Raw genomic sequence first — 19,515 nt, 5'->3', positions numbered from 1 at the left:
ATGATCTATCCTTGTGGTGAGAAAAGTGGATCAATGACTCTGTAAATAGACTTAAGTCATTCTGTATAACAGATTTATTTCCATTGATCTTATGGAAAATACTATGTGCCTTTCATCTTGCTAAATCAATTTATCTTTTTCTTAGTTTTGTAAAATGCTGAAATGGCCAAAATTAAATGAATGAACTTTTAACTATAGCTAAAAAACAACTCTTCATTAAATGAATAAATGAGTATTTGAATTGTTGTCGTTTTACAAGTCTGTTATAGATATTGAGAGACTGGATGGTAGTAGTATTTTGGTAAATTCAGTAAATACTTCTCTTAAATTTCTAAACTGGACATTACCCTATCATCCCATTTTTTTCTGTTTACATAAGAAACCTTCCAGTGTTTTGTTATTTATTAATTTCTTGAAATCCATTTTCCTTCATATTTACTTTGGGATTGTCAGCAGATGATCGTCTTGCTTGGTGATATTTTGGCTTATCTAAGAAATTCTTGTGTTCATTATCAGTTTTCGTCTTTTCCGTGGTTAATTCTATAATTTCACTCCATTCTTTATTTTTAAAATTATTTGTTCTCACTGTAACCTAAATATAGCTATAAATTTATGTGTATCTGGGAATTGTTTTTTAAACCTTAAGGCACATAACAGATAGTCATCCTTGGAACTAGAAAACACAGAGTCTCGTTCCGTGCCTGCCACTTACGAGCCTTATAACTTTGGTGGGGTCACTTAAACAGCCTGGGTTAACTAACATTTCAGCGGCAGGTTATAGTAGCTCTTTACCTACTTCATGAGGGTGTTGTGAACAGCAGGGGAAATTGTATGTAATCGCTCCAGCTCTTCTCTTTGGTTTCCAGAAGTGACAACTAACTTGGCTCCCTACAACAGTAGTTTAACAAAAGGCTTTCATAATAAGAAGTCACGTTTTATATTTGCTTTAAGATTTAGAAGGCACAGTGTCTTCTCGGTCAGTTATGTAGTTCAAGTAAAAATATTTTTCCCAATTTATAGATTAATATACTAAAGTTTGCAACCCTGTGATTTGCAAGTACAGGTGCAACTATAAGAATCATTGCTCAGCACAGACAGCTAGGTGACACAGTGGATAGAGCTCTGGCCTTGGAGTGAGGAAGAGCCAAGTTCAAATCCAGCCTCAGACACTTGACGCTTACCAGCTGGGTGACCCTGGGCAGGTCACTTAACCCTGATTGCTTTGCCACAAAGCAAAAACAAAAACAAAAAAAGAATCCTTGCTTATTTTATATATGAGGAAATTGAAGCTTCGCAAGGATAATGACTTGTCCATACATGTGTCAGAGTTGGGAAATAGTATTCCAGGATACACATGGGAACTATTTGAATGTGATTCTAAAATATTTACTCAAAGACAGATCTAAGTAATTGGAAAAATACTAATTGCTCTTGGATAGGCCAGGCCAATATAATAAAAATGACAATACGTTCTAAATTAATTTACTTATTCAGCACCATGCTAATTATGGCAACTAGGTGGAACAATAGTAGATACCTGCAGTCAGGAAGACCTGAGTTCACATCCAGCCTCAGACATTTACTACCTGGGCAGGTCACTTAACCTGTTTGCCTTAGCATCCTCATTAAAAATAAAGATGATAATAACACCTACCTCCCAGGATCGTTGTGAGAATTAAATGAGGTTAATGATTGTAAAGCGCGTAAAACAGAGCCTGGCACATCGAAAGCACTATATAAATATCCATTATTATTTATGAAATTATTACTTTATAGAGCTAGGAGAGAAAAAGAATTCATCCTGAGGAAAAAAGGTCAAGAATATCAAAGAAATTATTGGAAAGATGTGAGAAGGAAGGGCCTACTAGTACCAGATTTCAAAGTGTACTGCAGAGCAGTAACCAAAACAATTTGGCGTTGGTTAAGAAATAGAGAGAGATTCTCTGTGGTGTCTCTCTGGAAGAACCTCTTTCATCAGTTGTTGTTGAGCTTCTCTCTGTCTTTCTCCCTCTCCCCTGCTTAACCGCTTTCTTGTATAACACCTGTAGCTTTTTTTTTACATTCAACATTTATTATATGCCTGCTAAGTTTATGGTACTATACACTGAAAAAAAAATAGTTCCTGCTCTTATCAGCACCAAGAAAAAATTAAACTAAATTGGCGTATGCAAGAGGAAGCCTGGAAGGACAGGGAACAGCTGACTCAAGAGACTTGTGGAGAAAGAGCAGAAGAGGTGGAATTGAAAAGAGCTGTAAAGCAGAGCTGGAGGCACAGGCTGCAGATGGCCATCCTATCTCCAAGACCAGGGAGAAGAGGAAGGAGCAACAGAGAAAGGAGGAGGAAAAGGCGAGGCTCGCCAACCAGTTATGGGAGGAACTTGAGCAGGAGGCTGGTGTGGGTGAGGGGCTGTCAGTGCCTCCAGATTACCTGAAACTGAACTCAGGTGCCCAGCCAGCACTAGGACCAGGGACACTGAGGTGTAGGTTGTGTTGCTAATAAACCTGATCAGGTATTCCAGGGGTTAAAAAAAAAACCCACATTATATTATGCTCACCAAAAGAGAAAAGAAATAGCGAGGTTGAACAGTGGAACAGATCAGCTATTTAGTATGTAGAAGCAAATGAGCACAGTAGCCTAGTGTTTGAGAAACCCAAAGATCCCTGCCATTTGGGCAAGAACTCACTTTCTGACAGAAATTTTTGGGAAAATTAAAAATCAGTTTGACAGAAAGTAAGCCTAAGTAAGTAAGTCCTCACACCATACACCAAAATAAGTACCAGATGGGTACACGACTTAGACATAAATGGTGACATCATAAACAGATTAGAGGAACAGGGAGGAAATTACCTGTCATAAATCTATGGAGGGGAGCAGAGTTCATGACCAAAAGATAATAGAGATCACAGAAAGTAACGATTTTGGTTACATAAAATGAAAAAGTTTCTGCAGAAACAAAACTGTTGAAACTAAATTAGAAGAGAAGCAAATAAATGGGGAACAAAATCTTTGTAGTAAGTTCATCTGATAAAGGTCCCTTTTCTAAGATTATAGGGAACTGATTCAAATTAATATTAAGTGCCATTTCCCCATTTGATAAATGTCACTGATAATACATGTTTACAATAGGTTTTTTTTTATGAAATGGGGGGGAATGAGAGCAAGAGAATGTGGATCTTCATGAAAATAAAATAAAACTTAAAAACAGAAAGAAAGTAGGTATCTACCCAATTTAATACTTTCTCCATTGTTCCATGCTGCCGTTTCTCTCTCCAATGTCTTAAAGTATAGAATATTATACAGCAGATATAATTGTGTTCACGGAATTGGAATCACTTAGCCACGTACATGAACAGAGAGTAGGAAAAGAGGTGGTGTGTTACAGTGGGAGGAACAGTGAGTTTGGGGTTTTAAGTTGCATAAGAGAAAGGGCATCCAACATGGGAACATGGCTAGTGATGCACTCTATGCCTACAGGCAGCCAGGTTCTTATCGGGGCAAGAAGATTGAAAGAGTACAAGAGAAAGCCGTCTAATACAAAGTGATCATTATTAATGATAGAACAGGGATCTAGAGAGCACAGTGATAGGTGTAGGCAAAGCAGAAGGGGGATCCAGGAAGGATAGAGCTGAGATGGAGGAGACCGAAAGGTCAAGGAGTGAGTGATAGCGGTGTCCTCTCCTGGACCTGGTGGCTAAGACGTTGGTCTGTGGCTGAGTTTTGGTGTTGAGAGGTTTGGTATCTGGACCTTCTGCGGTTATGGAGAATTGGGAGCTCTGTTGATTTTCTTATCCTTCCCAGTGTTAAAAAATGAAATAGAATGAGTTGGTGGGTAGGTAGTAGGTTTCAGGGGTAGGTCTTCTGCCAAGGCCAGGGGATCACTTGTCAGATATGCTGTGGAGGGGATTCTTACTCAAGTCATGGGTTGGGCTAGGTGGCTTCTGAGGTGCCTTCCAAAACTGGTATTCTGTGGGGGAGAATACTGGAACCTGAGTCCTGGGTCTGGTATTTATTGCCTTTGTGGCTGTGAGCAAGCCATATGATCTCTGTGATTCTCCCTTTGCTTATTTTAAAAATGAGTGAATTGGGCTAGATGATCTTAATGGTTTTTCAGGTTTATTTAATTACTGGGATCCTTATTGTTTTCTTATACTTTTGTTGCAAACATATGGTATTTCAGCTATCCATAATGTTAATTTTGTGGCTGACCTAAGAGACTAACCACCATGTATAACTATTTTTATGGGGAAATTATTCAGAGTTCCAAATAGCTGACTTACAAATGAACTTTTGGAACATGACTTCTTGCTAAGTTGAATATTGCCATTATACGTAAGGGTACATTCTCCTAAATGGCCTGAAAAAAATGAGTGGGTCTGTTTTCTTGCCTGACTTAAACCCTGATAATGAGGATCTAGTAATCATTTGGAAAATTCCATGAAAACAAAACACTGCATGCTGAATGCTGTCTAAATTGTTCACTGAACCTGTTATTCACAGTTTATTGGATATTGAAAAAGTTTTATTGTTTTGGGCCTCCTTTCTCTCTCTTGGTTACCAAAGTATAACATATAGCATCCAATACATATTTGTTGATTTCACAACATCATAGATTTTGAGAGTTGGAAGGGCCCTTAGCAGTCATTTACACCAACTCAGCTCAAAAGACTCTTCACTGTACCATCCCCAGCAAGTGCTCCTCTAACCTGTGCTTGATGAAAGAAGTGGGGGATTTGGAACCTTCCACTTCTCAAAGCAGCAGCCCATTCCACTTCTGGGCAGCTCTAATTATTAGGAAGACTTTTCCAAACAATCGGTATGAATTTGGCCTCTTTTCAGTTTCTGGGACGGAACAGCACAAGGTTAATCTCTTCCACATGATAGCCTTTCAAATACTTGGACCCAGATATCATTCCCGCCCCCTCCCACCTACGCCCATCCCCGACAGAGACTTTTTTTTCCCTTTAGATTAAACATATGTTCAGTTCCTTCAACCATTCATGTTAGCAACTCAGAGCCCTTCACCAGCGTGGTTGCTCTTCTAGAGGTTCTCTACTCAATCAGTATCCTTTATCAGTGTCAATGTTCTTAAACCATGGTGCCAGAACTGAACATGATACTCCAGATGAGGTCCCACCAGGGCAGAGTGTGTAGTAGGATCATCACTTCCTGTTCCTAGCATTTCTTTAGTGTCTGACACATAGTAAGTGCTTAAAGAATGCTTGTTGACTTGATTTGACTAATTCAGTCCAAGATTATATTAGCTCTTTTGGTTATCACATCATACCCTTTACCCATATTGAGCTTGTAGTCCTTTGGAAGCCGTACCACCTCCCCTGCCTCAAAGATCCTTTTCGGAAAAATTACTATTAACCACATCTCCCTCAGCTTATATGTATTGCATTTGTAGAATTTGTACATGTGGAATTGCTATTTTTTTCTTGTATCCAAGTGCAAGACTTTATATTTATCCAGATTTAATTTCATCTTATTAGTGTTATCCCAATGCTTTTTTACCTGTCAAAATCCTGACTGTCATCCCTTGAGTCAGCAATCCCTCCTAACTTTGTGCCAAAAGCATATTTGATGAGCATATCATGCATGCTTTTATCCAAGTTATTGATAAAAATGTTAAACCACATTTCTTTCAAACATTAAAATTGCTTATTTAGAACCTGGTTACCTGTTATCTAGAAAGGATCTTCCATGGGCTTCAATCTTTATTATTGCAATTAATCAGTTATGCAACCTTGGATGAGGCACTGAGCTTCTTTAAGTCTTAGTTTCTTCATCTGTAAAATTGGGATAAGAATATTTGGACTATAATTACACAAGATTATTGTGAGGATCAGATGAAATGCTATATGAGAAACCAGATTATAAGCTGTGAAATATATCATCAGATTATTGATTAGGTTTGAAAAGTGACCTTAAAAATCATCTAGAGTCTAGACCAACCTCCTCATTTTATAAATGAGATCCTGATGGGTTATGTGACTTGCCCCAAGTCACGTATCACCAGTAGGCTGGCCAGCTAGAGATGATTTTTTTTTGGGTCTAGGACAATTCAGCAAACAAACAAATACAAAATGGCCCTCAGACCTGTACAATATCCTTTCACTTCAACAGTGACATTGACAGAATGGTGGGGAAAATGGCAAAGTGTGCTAAGAATCATGCAATTTTTAGCCAGTTAATAAACTTCTATTTGATTTCCGGTATTCTAAATGTGAAATCCTTGTCTACTGACCAATGAGTGGACATATTGCTATAGAAACTGAATCCTATTGATTTTTGACACTCTATAAATGAAATCAGAAGGAAGAAGGAAGTTGCAACTAAATGAAAGGAGTCGCAGATGCTTATTGGAAAGGCAAAGGATTGAGTTGACGGTGAATTTTATCTTTTTGTCCAGAGGCAACAAGAAATGTTATTTCATGAGATACTTCCTCATCACATATTACATTACTAATGCTTGGTTGTTGCTAAGTCGTTTTTCAGTTGTGTCCCAGTACTAATGCTAAGTATTTGTAAAAACACTACCATGAAAATAATGGCAGCTTATGTACCAACATTAGTTGCTGAAAAAGAAAATTAGAGAAATCCTACAAGGAACTTAAATAGATCTTGAAAATTTAAATCAGTGTATACTCTGATATTAGTGCCTTCAATTCAGAGTTGGGAAAAGATGGGGGTAGGGTGAAATGATGGGAAAGCATGGTTCAGGAAGAAGAAATGAGAGAGACCAAAGACTTCTAGATTACACAGAAGCCTCACACTTCTACAGTATTAACACTTTCTTTGATAAAAGAATTGGTAGGCGCTGGACATGGTGAGCCCCAGGTAACACCACAAAGAAGAAAATCGATTATTTTTTAACAGACAGGAAAAACTTGTTATTGATGTGAGTTTTATCCTGAGTTAGCTGTCTGTGTATAGTCAGACCATCAACTTCCCAGGCTAAGATAAAAATTAGGTGAGTTTTTTTTAAGAAAGAAAAAGTGATAAAAATGAGAAAAATATGGCATACACTTGAAGCAGTTTAACTCTGAGCTATTTAAATAAGTTTACACATTTACAGAGAAAAAAAATCTTGGTTTTTTTTTTCCTTTCATTCCACTCTGAAAACATGGTCTCTGACCCATGTACTGGAGATTCAGGGTTTTTGTGCATTAATTAGTTCAGTATTTCAAACTAGGCAGCCTCCGTCTAGCTGCATAATGCTACATAATGCAGCCTTTTCCTCCTTTGTTCAGAACAACATGTAAACAAACAAGTCTTTGTGAAAATAATAAAATTACATAGTGCATTTACGACATAACATAAAATTTGGGTTTGAGACAGATGTTTTAGTGTCATTGCTAAGGATTTTCAATAAATATGTGGCTGTGTCGTTGTCATTCAGTTGTGTTTGACTTCATGACCCTGTGTACCATAGCACACCAATACTTCCCATGTGGTTTTCTTGGCAAAGATACTAGAGTGGTTTGCCTTTTCTTTTTCCAGTGGATTGAGATGAACAGCTTAAGTGGCTTGCTCAAGGTCACGCAGCTAGTCAGTGTCTGAGGCCGTATTTGAACTCAGACCTTCCGGACCCTGGGCATAGTGTGCTATCTACTGAGCCACCCAGCTGCCTTGATTCCAGAATGGAAAACAGTCATGGGCATGGGTTTTTCTGAAGGAATTGTGTAACTGCAGCCTTCTTTCCCTCCTTCCCCCTCAAACTTATATAGTGGTAATAATGTCATGGTAGTTAGCCTGGCCCATCTTGTAGAGTTCAGCTACCCCTGAATATGCTTAATTAGTGGAACTCCTCTTGTATGACTCTTAATCTTGTCATACACTTAGCCTTTTAGGGGGGGGTTAAGACGTGAAGACTCTTGCTTTACAGCGCCACAGATAGCACGAGCCTCATGATCTGAGATGGAGAAATCCTTTTGCTGTGTTGTTTTCTTTCTGTGATTTGTATCTGCTTTTGTTCATGGTGCTTTTGACATGTATGTTTTTCTTTCTCCTCCTTGGCCAAGTTGCCACCACTGCCTTACTTTCTCTGCTGTTTATCAAACGGACACAATTTATCATAAAGTACTAGAACTAGAAGAGAGCCTTACAGATTGTCCAGACCAGTCCTGCTTGTTTTATTATCAGAGTCTAGATAAGTTAAGGGAGTTGCCAGTTTCATACATTTAGTTCATTGTGTGGTTGTACCTGTGACTCCAGGCTGACATCAAGTCTAGTGCTCCTTTAGTTATGCTGGTTCCCAATACGCCATACTTCAAAGCCGCTTCCCTTATGTATGTTCTTGGCTTTGAATTTCCCTGATAATACCTGCTGCTTACGTATTTCCTACTCCAGTTTTAAAAATGAAAAAACTCATCGAGTGTCTTAATTTAAAATGCATGCATTCATATGCACAAATATGTGTGTGAGATATATATATATATATATATGCATATATATGTGTGTATGTGTGTGTGTGTGTGTGTGTGTGTGTGTGTATATATATATATATATATATATATATGTAAATATATGCTGAATTTTGCCCCTTCCCCCAATCTTGGTCACTTGCTATATTCAGTTACACCATCTAGGGATTTGCAGCAGCTAGGTGATGATTTCTTCTTCATTAGGGTCTGTCATAAAAAAAAAAATAAAAAATTTAGTGTAGGACAAAATTTGGTTATATTACTGATCCTTATGGTCTGCTTAAGTATAAAGAAATAACCTCATAGATCAGTATTGGTTTGATTTTGATAGCATAACTCTCATTTTGCAGAAAAGGAAACTTAAGTCTCGGGCAACAGTGACTTACCCAAAGATCATCTGTTCTGCTACTTATTAACTATATGATCTTTGGGTAAGTCACTGCTCTCTGAGACTTAGTTTTTCTTTTCTACAAAATGGAAGGATTAGAAATTGGTTTCTAAGGCCCCTTTCAACTCTGAATCCTATGATCTTATGACCTTCATGTTTTACAGATAAGAGAGTAAGTCCAGAGAAGTGAGTAGAGTTGTCCCACAGTATCAGAACCATTGGATACCAGAAGAATCATATCCCAGGTCTCATGACTCCTGGGCTAGTGTTTTCTCCATTGTATAATGATATAGTAATGTAGCTTGGTATGTCTTAAAGCCAGCAATTGAAACCGTGTGGTTTTATACGGATATATTATCTTCCTATGAAATAACCTTACATGAAGTAACTCATTAGAAAACTGTTATGAAGAAATGCAGAGAAGTGGAAGAGGAAGGTATACATGGAATACTTCTTTATTAATTTTTTATTAAATAGCTACTCCATGCAAAGTACTATATATAAGCAATTAATGGGGAGTGGAAGATAGATTCCTTGCCCATGAGAAATTTAAAATTTAGTTGGAGAGACAAACCAGCCTCATATAGTTATATTAATACTCAAGTCTTTCCAATTTCATGGTTATGGGTAATCCTATCACTGACACAAAACACAGCCCTTCTGTGACTAGGTATATTGATAGTTAATATGGCCAAATATTTATCACCGTACGTCCAAACTAGTGATGATTCTCTCCAAAAATGAGCTGAATTGGTCCTCAGAAACCAAACAGATCCATTTCTAGGCCTTTATTCAAAACTTTACCAGCTTAGTAAGAATTGCCAGAGCTTCTGCTCTACTGGTACTGTCTTAAAGAAACTAAGTTACTGCTGTGCCATAATGAGGTCTGTGGTAGGTTGTTAGTAATTATGTAGTGGACCAAGACTTGGAGTAAGGTTGACCAGGGTTCAAGTCTCACCTCTGCCCCATGCTGACTGTAGCTGTGGGCATATCACCTGTTTCCTGTCTCCCAAGCAGCACTATAAGCATTATAGAGGGGGTGGTCTGCTTTGCTAGAAGGTGCTTCCTCATTAAGAAGTATTTCCTTAGACCAGTAAAATTACAGGTCCTAGTCTAAACATTTTTTCTAATTAATTTATTTATTTTTAGTTTTCAACAATCATTTCCATACTTTTGAGTTTTAAATTTTCTCCCCCTCCTTCCCTGCCATCCCCAAGATGGCATACAATCTGATATAGGCTCTATTTATACGTTTATAGTAAGCATATTTTCACATTAGCCATGATGCAAAGGAGAATTAGAACCAATGGGAGGAACCATGAGAAAGAAGAATCCAAACAAAACAACAAAAGAAAAGGAGAGCAAATTCCATCTGCATTCAAACTCCATAGTTCTTTCTCTGGGTGTGGATAGCATTTTCCATCATGAGACTTTTAGAGATGTCTTAGATCCTTATATTGCTGAAAAGAGCTAAGTCTATCAAAGTTAGTCATCATACAACGTGGCTGTTACTCTGTGCAACGTTCTGGTTTTGCTCACTTGACTCGGCATCAGTCCATACAAGTCTTTCTAGGTTTTTCTAAAGTCTGCTTGCTCATCATTTTTTATAGCACAGTAGTATTCCATTACATTCATATACAGTGTAAACATTTTGTGTGTGTGTTCGTGTGTTGTATATAGATGTAACTACAAGTATTCTACAGTATAGCCACACCTACATATAAAAACCCTGTTTTATAGATGAAGGAATTGAGGCTTAAAGAGGTCGTGACTTGCCCACATTCACACAGCTGGTAAGTCTTAGAGCAAGAAGTGAAACCCAGGGGTAGTTCGATACCAGATCTTACCTTCTTATGAAATAACTCCTCATGAAATAACTAGAAAATGATTATAAATTCATACAAAGAGATGGAATATGACACTACACATCCTATGTAAAGGCTCTTAGGATGTTTGAAGTAAAGAACTGATTGAAGTGGGCTCATGATTCTTAGGACTTAGAACTGAAAGAGGGCTTTGGGGATCATCTAGTCAAGATCTCTGAGGAAACTGGGGACCAGAGAGGGGACAAGACTTGATTAAGGACATGTCAGTAGGAAGTAGCTGTACAAGGAGTCCTTTGACTCTGAATCCATATATATCTTCTACAAAGGACCCAGTACTGTTCTAACCATTGGAGAACAAAGACAAAGAATGAAATAATCCTGGCTTACAAGGAACTCACCTTCTACCAGACTTCAAACTCAAAATCCAATAATTGATGCCAAGAATGACTCTCAACTTACTGAAAGGCTGCTGGTACCACTGAAAATAATGGGAACTTGAAGTTGTTTATTTGGGTTTATTTTTCATAGTAGTCTATAGAGTAGTGCCACATTTATCTGACATTGTTTCATGGAATTAACTTTTCATGATTAAAAAAAAAAGCTTAATCCTTGAAGTATCAAAAGCTTATTTCATGTTAACCATTTTGAATGGAAATGTTTATAGACACTTTATATGCCTGTGCTGTTTTACAAAGTATAATATTGTGTCTTAATGGGTTAAACACTTCATCTAGAAAAGCACATTTCTTGGAAAAGGTTCTGGATGGCTGATATTTTGCAGTATTTAAATGAGCTGACATCACTTATAATAGCTATCCTATACTGGTTCTCCTTATCTTCTTGATTCCTTTTAATTAGGATTTTGAAATTTGAGTTCTTTTAGCTCAGTCAGTGGAAAAGTAGGAGGAAGTGTGGGTAGCTAGAAGGGACAGATGTGATTAGGACGAGTTCAAATTTGATAAGGAAAATTCAAGGCTAAAACTTATAAAATTTGGGTAAGAAATATATGATAAAGTGGCAACATTTTAAAAATAAATTATAGTGTAGTTGAATCAGTATTTAAATGTACCTTAGAGCTGATTTCATAATTATATCAGAATCATTTAATGCCAATAAAGATTTATATTTTTATTAAGAGTCCTGGATCTCATACAAGAGAGGGAAAGGGAGAGAAACCTGGGAGGAGAAATCAGAAATTTTGGGAAAAGATATCTTTGAAGATTTCTTTTTGAAAAGTTAAAAAATTCAAATGATGAATAAAATGTTTAGCATAATACATTACTGATTAGCTGTCTGAACTTGGCAGTCTTTCAGTGGATTTGTTATTTCATTGTTGTGGGTATTTCTCCCTACTTTGTATTGATGGCAGCCTGTCCATTCCTTACCATGTATAGTTTTTGTTCTTTGTTTTCCCATAAATCTTCCATAAAGAGTTTGAGTGCCTGAATTTTACTCTCCAGAGATGATCCCTAAAAACAATGTAATAGATGACAATGTTAAGGATGTTCTGGAAGGAATTCATTATTGCTTTGGGTAATGGCCTGAACCAGAATAAAATTATGCATAATACATTTACGTGTTCTTAAACTAGCCAGATAACTTCAGAATTGTAAAGTGATGGGGGAAGGGAGTAGGAAGGAGAAACAAGGGGAATGGAAGGGAACAAGCCTTTATTAGATACTGTACTTAGTGCCAGTTGAGGAAACTGAGGCAGATAGAAACTAAGTTGTCTTAGGCTGAATTTGAATTCAGATCTTCCTGACTCCAGGTCTAATTCTTCATCCGCTGTGCTAGCTAGGTGTTGGGATTACATAAACATCTGTTTTTCTTGTTGACTGAAAAGAAAAAACAAAGTCCAAAACTACTGGAATGTTTTCTATGGTGTCAAACTTTTTGGATATATTACATTTCAAGACTATAGTAGAGATAGTTAACATATTTGCATTCTAGAAGCTCATTTATGATTTACCTGTTAGGAAAATTTATTTTCCTACAGACATAATGTTATGAATGGTGGTTAAGTTTCCAGGCCAGCTCTGAAAACCAATATTGTAGTTGAAATACTGTGTGTTTGCAGTGAAAATGAGAAAGCAACAGGTGATTCCCAATTAATTAAATGAAACTTAAAATAAGGAAATTTAGCAGAAAATAGTTCTGATGTCACAGTCTAATACATAAAATTGGTGCAATTAGAGCCTGCTGAGAAGACAGTTTTTTCATAGAGTCTGAAGCCTTTTGCTGGCTCCAGAGCCGGGGTTCTTCTCTTTTGCGTTCTGGACCCTTTGGCAGCCTGCGGAAGCCCATGGATCCTGCTTAGCATTGTTTTTAAATGCATGAAACAAAACATGTGATACACAGGAAACTAATTATATTAAGATACAGAAAATATCAAAATATTTTTTAAAATGAATCCCAAGTTCACAGACGCTGGTTAAGAACCATTCTGATTCCAAGCTTGATAGTACTAGTTCTTCTTTGGCTGGATTGAACTGCAAGACTTAAGAGCTTTCCTTTTCCTTGTTAAAGATGCCTCCTGAGCACTACTTTTAAGATTATCAGCCATGAATTTGGTAATTCTTTTATTCACGAAGAAAGAGATCTGTTTCCCTGAGTTCACTGGGCAAGTTGGAGAAGAAAAAGGGAGGAAGTGACTTAAAAAGGGATGGGGTTTGTGTGAGAAAGAAATTACCTGACCTTTAATTAGCTGAGCTGTGAATGAGGAAAGACTAAGAAAAAAGTGGAAACTAGTGGAATGGGCACAGTCCCCTAGGAGGAAGGAAGAAGGGAGATGATAGGGAAGAAATGTATGGGTTCTGAGACTTTTCTTTGTCAGCCATTAAGCTATTGGCCCAGGAAAGTCTTGGTTGCTGTCCAACACAGGTGGAGAGAGGGAAAGGGAATAAAAGATAGCAAAAGGTGAGGAAGTAGTATATAGCTAGCCAGCTATTTTCACATGTATTTGGAATGTCTAGAGCCTTTAAACTCACTCTAGCTCTTGCCACCCAGACTTCCTAGCTAAGTATACTTGAAAACCTGGAAGGGTAGAATAATGGGTGTCACATTGCTCCTGCAATCTCCTATATTCCGTCATTGCTTGCTCACATATATTGAGCCTTGATTACCCAGAGAAATAAATAGCATTAATACCCAGGAGTTATGAGTTTCTTAGAACATTCTAGGAGATAGACCCAAATAATTGGGGAAATATTAATTGTGGATAGACCAAGTCAGTATAACAAATATGATATATATATATATATGTACATAAAATACCAAAATTAGTTTACTTAGTCATTGCCACACTAATCAAACTGCCAAAGGATTACTTTGTAGAGCTAGGAAAAAATGACAAAATTCATCTGAAGAAACAAAAGGTCAAGAATATTAATGATAAATTATGATGATAAATTATAAATGACACTTGATAAATTTTGATAAATAATGATAAATTATACATGATAAAAATACTGCTGCCACCCATTATTCTACCCTTACCAGTTCTGAAGTACACTTAGCTAGGAAGTCTGGGTGGCAGGGGCTAGAGAGAGTTTAACCACTCTAGACATTACAAATATGTGTGAAAATAGCTGGCTGACTATATGCCACTTCCTTACCTTTTGCTGTCTTTCATTCCTTTTCCCTCTCTCCACCTGTGTTGGACAGCAACCAAGATTTTTTTTTTTTGGCCAGCAGCTCAGTGGCTGAAATAATAAAAGAAAAAAAAATGGGAAGGAAGAAACCTAGCACTTCCAGATCTCAAGATCTATCTTTTATTCCTTTCCCCTCTCTATAAAGCAATAACCGTCAAAATAATTTGGTATCGTAATAAAATAGAGAGGCTGCTTAGTCAATCATCAGTTAGTCAACAAACATTTATTAAATGTTTACTATGGGCCAGGCATTGTGCTAAGTTCTGGATCTGTGAAACAGATCGTACAACATATAAAGATACACACGACATAGAAGATAACAAATTTGGTAGCCTATTAGATTGTAAGCTTCTCAAGGCCAGGGACTGTCTTTTGCCTCAGTGCTTAGGTTTAATTGTTGTTCAGTCGTGTCTGACTCTTTGTGACCCCATTTAGGGTTTTCTTGGCAAAGATCCTGGAGGGGTTGGCCATTTCCTTCTCCAGGTCATTTCACAGATGAGGTAACTGAGGCAAACGGGGTTAAGTGACTTTCCCAGGATCACATAGCTAGTAAGTGTCTGAGGTCAGATTGGAACTCCGATCTTCCTGACTCTAGTCTTGGCACTCTGTCCACTGGGCCACCTGGCTGAAAGCCCCAAGTGGGCTCATGGAGTCAGAAATGACTGAAAAATGACTGAATAATTTGTAGCACATTACAATAAATAGTGCTTGATTAAGGTCAAAGACTTCAGCTACTGATGTAAGGATTCTGTATTTGAAAAAATAACGTTGGGGAAGCTAGATGGTAGTCTAGCAGAAATTAGGGTTAGACTAACACCTCATACCATGTTAAAAGATAAGCTAGAAATGGAAATGGATCTATGGCATAGATGTCAAAGGCCATATCATAAATTAGGAAAACAAGGGAGAAATTTTCTTTCAGATCCGTAGATAAGGGGAAGAGTTAATGACTGAAAAAGAGACAAGATCACAGAAGAAAAAAGGACAAATTTGATTACATGGAATGAAAATGTTTTTGTATAAGCGAGACCAATAACACTAAAATTAGAACAGAAACAGTTAACTAGGGGCGAATATTTTTAAGGTTTCTCTGATAGAGTTCTCATATCCAAGATTTGGCATTGATCCACATTTATAAGAGTAAGAGCCACTAGATAAATATTCAAATAATATGGGTGGGTGGTTTTCAAAGAGAGAAATTGAAGCTGTTCTATGAAAAAGTGCTCCAAATCACTAATAATTGGAGAAATGCAGATTAGCATAACTCTAAGGTTTTGCCTTACACTCTCCAGTTGGTACAGATGGCAAAAACCGAAAATGACAAATGTTGGAGAAACTGGAGGAGAGAGGAAAGCAGGGAGGGCAGGAATGAGAGGGATTGAAAGAGCTGTTACAACTTGCAGGGCGTGTTCCATCCAAGGCAAGGTGATTTTTGAGGTGACCAGGGAGTAGGCAGGGAAGAGCAGCAGATGGACTCCATTTGGATTCTAACACATCGTTATCCCAAGGGATACAATAGGAATTGACGAAATAAAGCGGGTAAGAGCAACTAGACTCGCCCCCGTAAATACAGGCAAATGTATTTTAAAGGTATTTAAGGATTGGTTATTAAATGCCTCAGAAGGCTCCTAAAAGAATTGAGAAGATGACAGGGTTAATTTTTAAAGAAGTGACCATAAGAATCAGTCCATAAATACCTACTGGCCCACAGATCTAATTTCTTTTAAATCTTTTTGAAAGTGGTCTCTGCATATACTGAAGATATCCTTGATGAAAATAGGAGAAGGGAGCAGGCAGGCTTTTGAAAGGGATTGCTTATAGCAGACACATCTTCACATTCACACAGTTGCTGAGAGGTGGAGATAATACAAGATCCCATTATGTGTATTCTTTTAGGCAGCTAGCTAGGTGGCACATAGAAGAGAATGCTGAGCTTGGAGTCAGGAATACCTGAGTTCAGAGTCAGCCTCTAGGCATTTACTAGCTGTGTGGGTAAGTCATTTCACCACTGTCTGCCTCAGTTTCCTCCACTCTAAAATGGGGATAGTAATAGTACCTGCCTCCCAGGGTTGTTGTGAGGGTCAAGTGAGATAATGTTTTTAAAGCGCTTACTGCCTGGCACATGGTAGACACTTAAATGCTTGTTCCCTTCTCCTTTATTACAAAGAAAAAACATTTAACAAAACACAAACCTAAATGCTACCTTCCAACAACCTGTGCCTTTCCACATGTGTTAAGGTAATCGAAAATTCTTTGACAGTTTCAACCATAGCTTTGTTCAGTGCCTCTGTCGTTATTAAGCAAGACATACAATAGACAGATCTGTTCATCAAAGGTATTTGTTGATGTCATGGAGAATTTCCTAGGCAGAGTTCTTAGGTATAGATGGTGAAGTTCCATCTTAAATGTTCTTTTTTTTTTTTAAATGTTCTTGATTATGATGATTATACCAAACTCTGGAATGGTATAAGGGGCTCCGAAAAGGGATCCACAGCAACTCAAAAGAGTTTTGTTTAACAATCCACATTGGAAGGGGCAGCTAGGTAGTGCGGTGGATAGAGCAGTGGCCCTGAAGTCAGGAGGACCTGAGTTCAAATCTGACCTCAGACCAAACACCTGACACTTAACTAGCTGTGTGACCCTGGGCAAGTCACTTAACCCCAATTGCCCCCCCCCAAAAAAACACAAAAAACCCCACAATCCACATTGGAAAAACCAAGTGGATGATGAATACCAAATGTCCAAGCTGTGACAGTGCTGTGTAGTTAGATGGACAGGCACTGCATGTGGTCAGTGAGGCCCAGAATAGTGGAGGAGGAGGATAGCATGGATCTCAGGATCAGATTAAATAATGTATATTAATCTATGTAAATTTTGGCTTTTATTATTCTTTGAAAAATTGAGCAGCCTGTTAAGTGATTTTCCAAACCTGTCTTTTGAACTGATGGCAAAACCAATTTATTTAACACTGATCGGAGTGCAAGGAGTGATATTAAAGGCATTTAGAAGGACTCATGTAATTAGAAAAGCAGGTGGGCAAGTCATAGATTAAGCTGAAGGTGTAACAAAAAGATGGACAGACCATATTGAATTCATTCTCTTAAATTTTTTTTTTAAAAGAATGGTTCCAGTGAGTTGGGTAGATACTCTGTGGTGGATTTATGGGAAGAATCAGTTGGGACAACAAGGCATGGGTAGGTTGGGGTCTGCACTATTGAGAACAGCACCCATAGCAATAAGATTGTGGGTCCATAGGACTGCACAAAGTCAGAGAATCATAGATTTGGAATTGGGAGGGTCTTTAGAGATTGTACAACCACCTCATTTTACAGAAGAGAAAAACTGAAAGCCATGGAAGTTAAATGCTCTGCCCCAGATTACAGGTACTTGTGTATGTCTTTTCTTTTATCGAAGGCAGGTAGGCAGCCTCAACTAGCAAATGCTGGACTTAGGAGTCAGGGAGACCAAAGTTCAAAGCATACTTCTTCTTTATTAACCATTTACCTCATTTTCTTCATTGTGAAATGGAAATAACAACAATACTCACCTCTCAAGGGTATTATGAGTATCAAATGAGATAATGTACAGTATGTACTTTGGAATCACAAAGAATTATTTGTAAACATATTATTTTTACAAAATAATAATTTGTAAATCCCTTGAAAGCAGGGTCCATGTCCTATTCTTACCTTATTATTTTAATTTATTTAGACTTTTTCTTTGGTAAGCTATTTGATTGTACTAATTATATGTTCTCTACTATATTCATTATGCATTTAATATAGGTGCTGATACAGTTTAAACAGACCTTTTTATTTTGTTTTTCTTTTTTTTGTTTTCTACTCATTTTTCATCATTAGGAATGAATTGAAATCCCTGGTAGAAGAGAAATTTATGAGTGAGGGGATACCACAAAGAATGCTGTGAAGGTGGTAGAAGGACCACCAGAAGTCAGAGGACGAGAGCTGGTATGAAACTTTATTAACTTTAGTTCTGTAGTTAAATCCTTCCGTGGGAATTGCCCTACGGTTGTGCTGTTAAGTTATTGTTATTGTTATGTGAGGCTTAATTCTTTGTAGCTATACATATGACCTAAAAGAAAGGTAGGAATCAGAATGAGTTGTTTTCATTTCTGTCACTGTGTTCTATGTTATTCTAAGCCCATGGGACTACAAGTCTTGGAAATACATTCATATTAGGCTCTGGTATAGTATCTCCCTTGAGTTATGGTTGACCCCATATATATATATGAATTATAGCAGTTGCTCAGGGCATTGCTGCATTTAGAACCTTGCCTTACTCCTAAAGAAGCCAGTGTTGGTGCTGTATGACCCTCCTCTGTCTGTTGTTGGAAAACTTGTGAGAATCTAAAAGCCTTAGCCCCTCCCCATATCCTGGAGCCCTGCCTTTCTCCTTTCCTCACACACAAATGCCTTTATGGGAAGATTGAGACTGGAGCCCTTAGTAGTATGAGAGGCCATCTTTTGATTCTTGGGACAAAAAGTGGGGAAATACTTCACTGGAGTGCAGAGGGTGTTCTTGGCTTTCTTGGAACTTGGAAAATATTTTCAGCAGCAACAGTATCAGCAGACAAATACTTATGGAGTATCTATACTGCAGTGGTCTACGAGAGACTAATAAACTGGTTTGGAAGTTTGGTTGGGAGTCGGTTGGAAGAAGAAATGCTGAGTTAGGAATTGAACCTGAGAAAAACCATGGAGTACTGGTTACCCAGAAGACCTGGGTTTATCTTTCTTGGACTCTGTTTCCTCTTCTTTAAAAAGAGAGGGTCAGATTGGGGAAATCTTTGAGGTCTTTGCTTGCTCTGATATTCTGTGATTCTTTATTGAGCTTGAGTGGGTGACGAGATATTTACATAGAGATATCCAGCAAGTGTTTGGAACTCCAGTCTGTTCAACATACTGTCAAATCAGCAAGCATTTATTAAGTGCCTGCTATGTGCCAGGTGTTGTGCTAAGCACTGGGGATACAAAGAAAGGCAAAAAATAGCCCCTACTTTCTTCCTGTTGTTGTTTTAAAATTAGTGTTTCTTTTTAAAATTCAATTTTTAAAAAAATTTTGAGTTCCAAATTCTCTTCCTCCCTCCTACCTTATTAAGAAGGCAAGAAAAATTACATCAGTTATACATGTAAAATCATTCAAGACATATTTCCATATTAATCATGTTGCAAAAAGAAAGTAAAAAATTATGCTTCAATATGCA

At 37.6% G+C, this 19,515-nt stretch overlaps 1 protein-coding gene across 10 annotated transcripts in view; it reads left to right on the top strand.

Annotated features, from left to right (window-relative positions):
• PCGF5 (polycomb group ring finger 5) overlaps window positions 1-19,515 on the top strand; it is a 135,529-nt gene that overhangs the window by 21,359 nt on the left and 94,655 nt on the right. For all 10 annotated transcript variants that reach the window (XM_078151004.1, XM_020964115.2, XM_020964113.2 and 7 more), the window contains one exon: window positions 18,152-18,259. The gene's annotated coding sequence lies outside the window, so the exon portion shown is untranslated. The remainder of the gene's footprint in view (window positions 1-18,151; window positions 18,260-19,515) is intronic.

This window comes from Phascolarctos cinereus, unplaced genomic scaffold (genome assembly GCF_003287225.1).
Source record: "Phascolarctos cinereus isolate Bilbo 61053 unplaced genomic scaffold, phaCin_HiC Scaffold_3;HRSCAF=262, whole genome shotgun sequence".
In the NCBI taxonomy this organism is placed as follows: domain Eukaryota; kingdom Metazoa; phylum Chordata; class Mammalia; order Diprotodontia; family Phascolarctidae; genus Phascolarctos; species Phascolarctos cinereus.
This window is presented reverse-complemented; position numbering and strand designations above follow the sequence as displayed.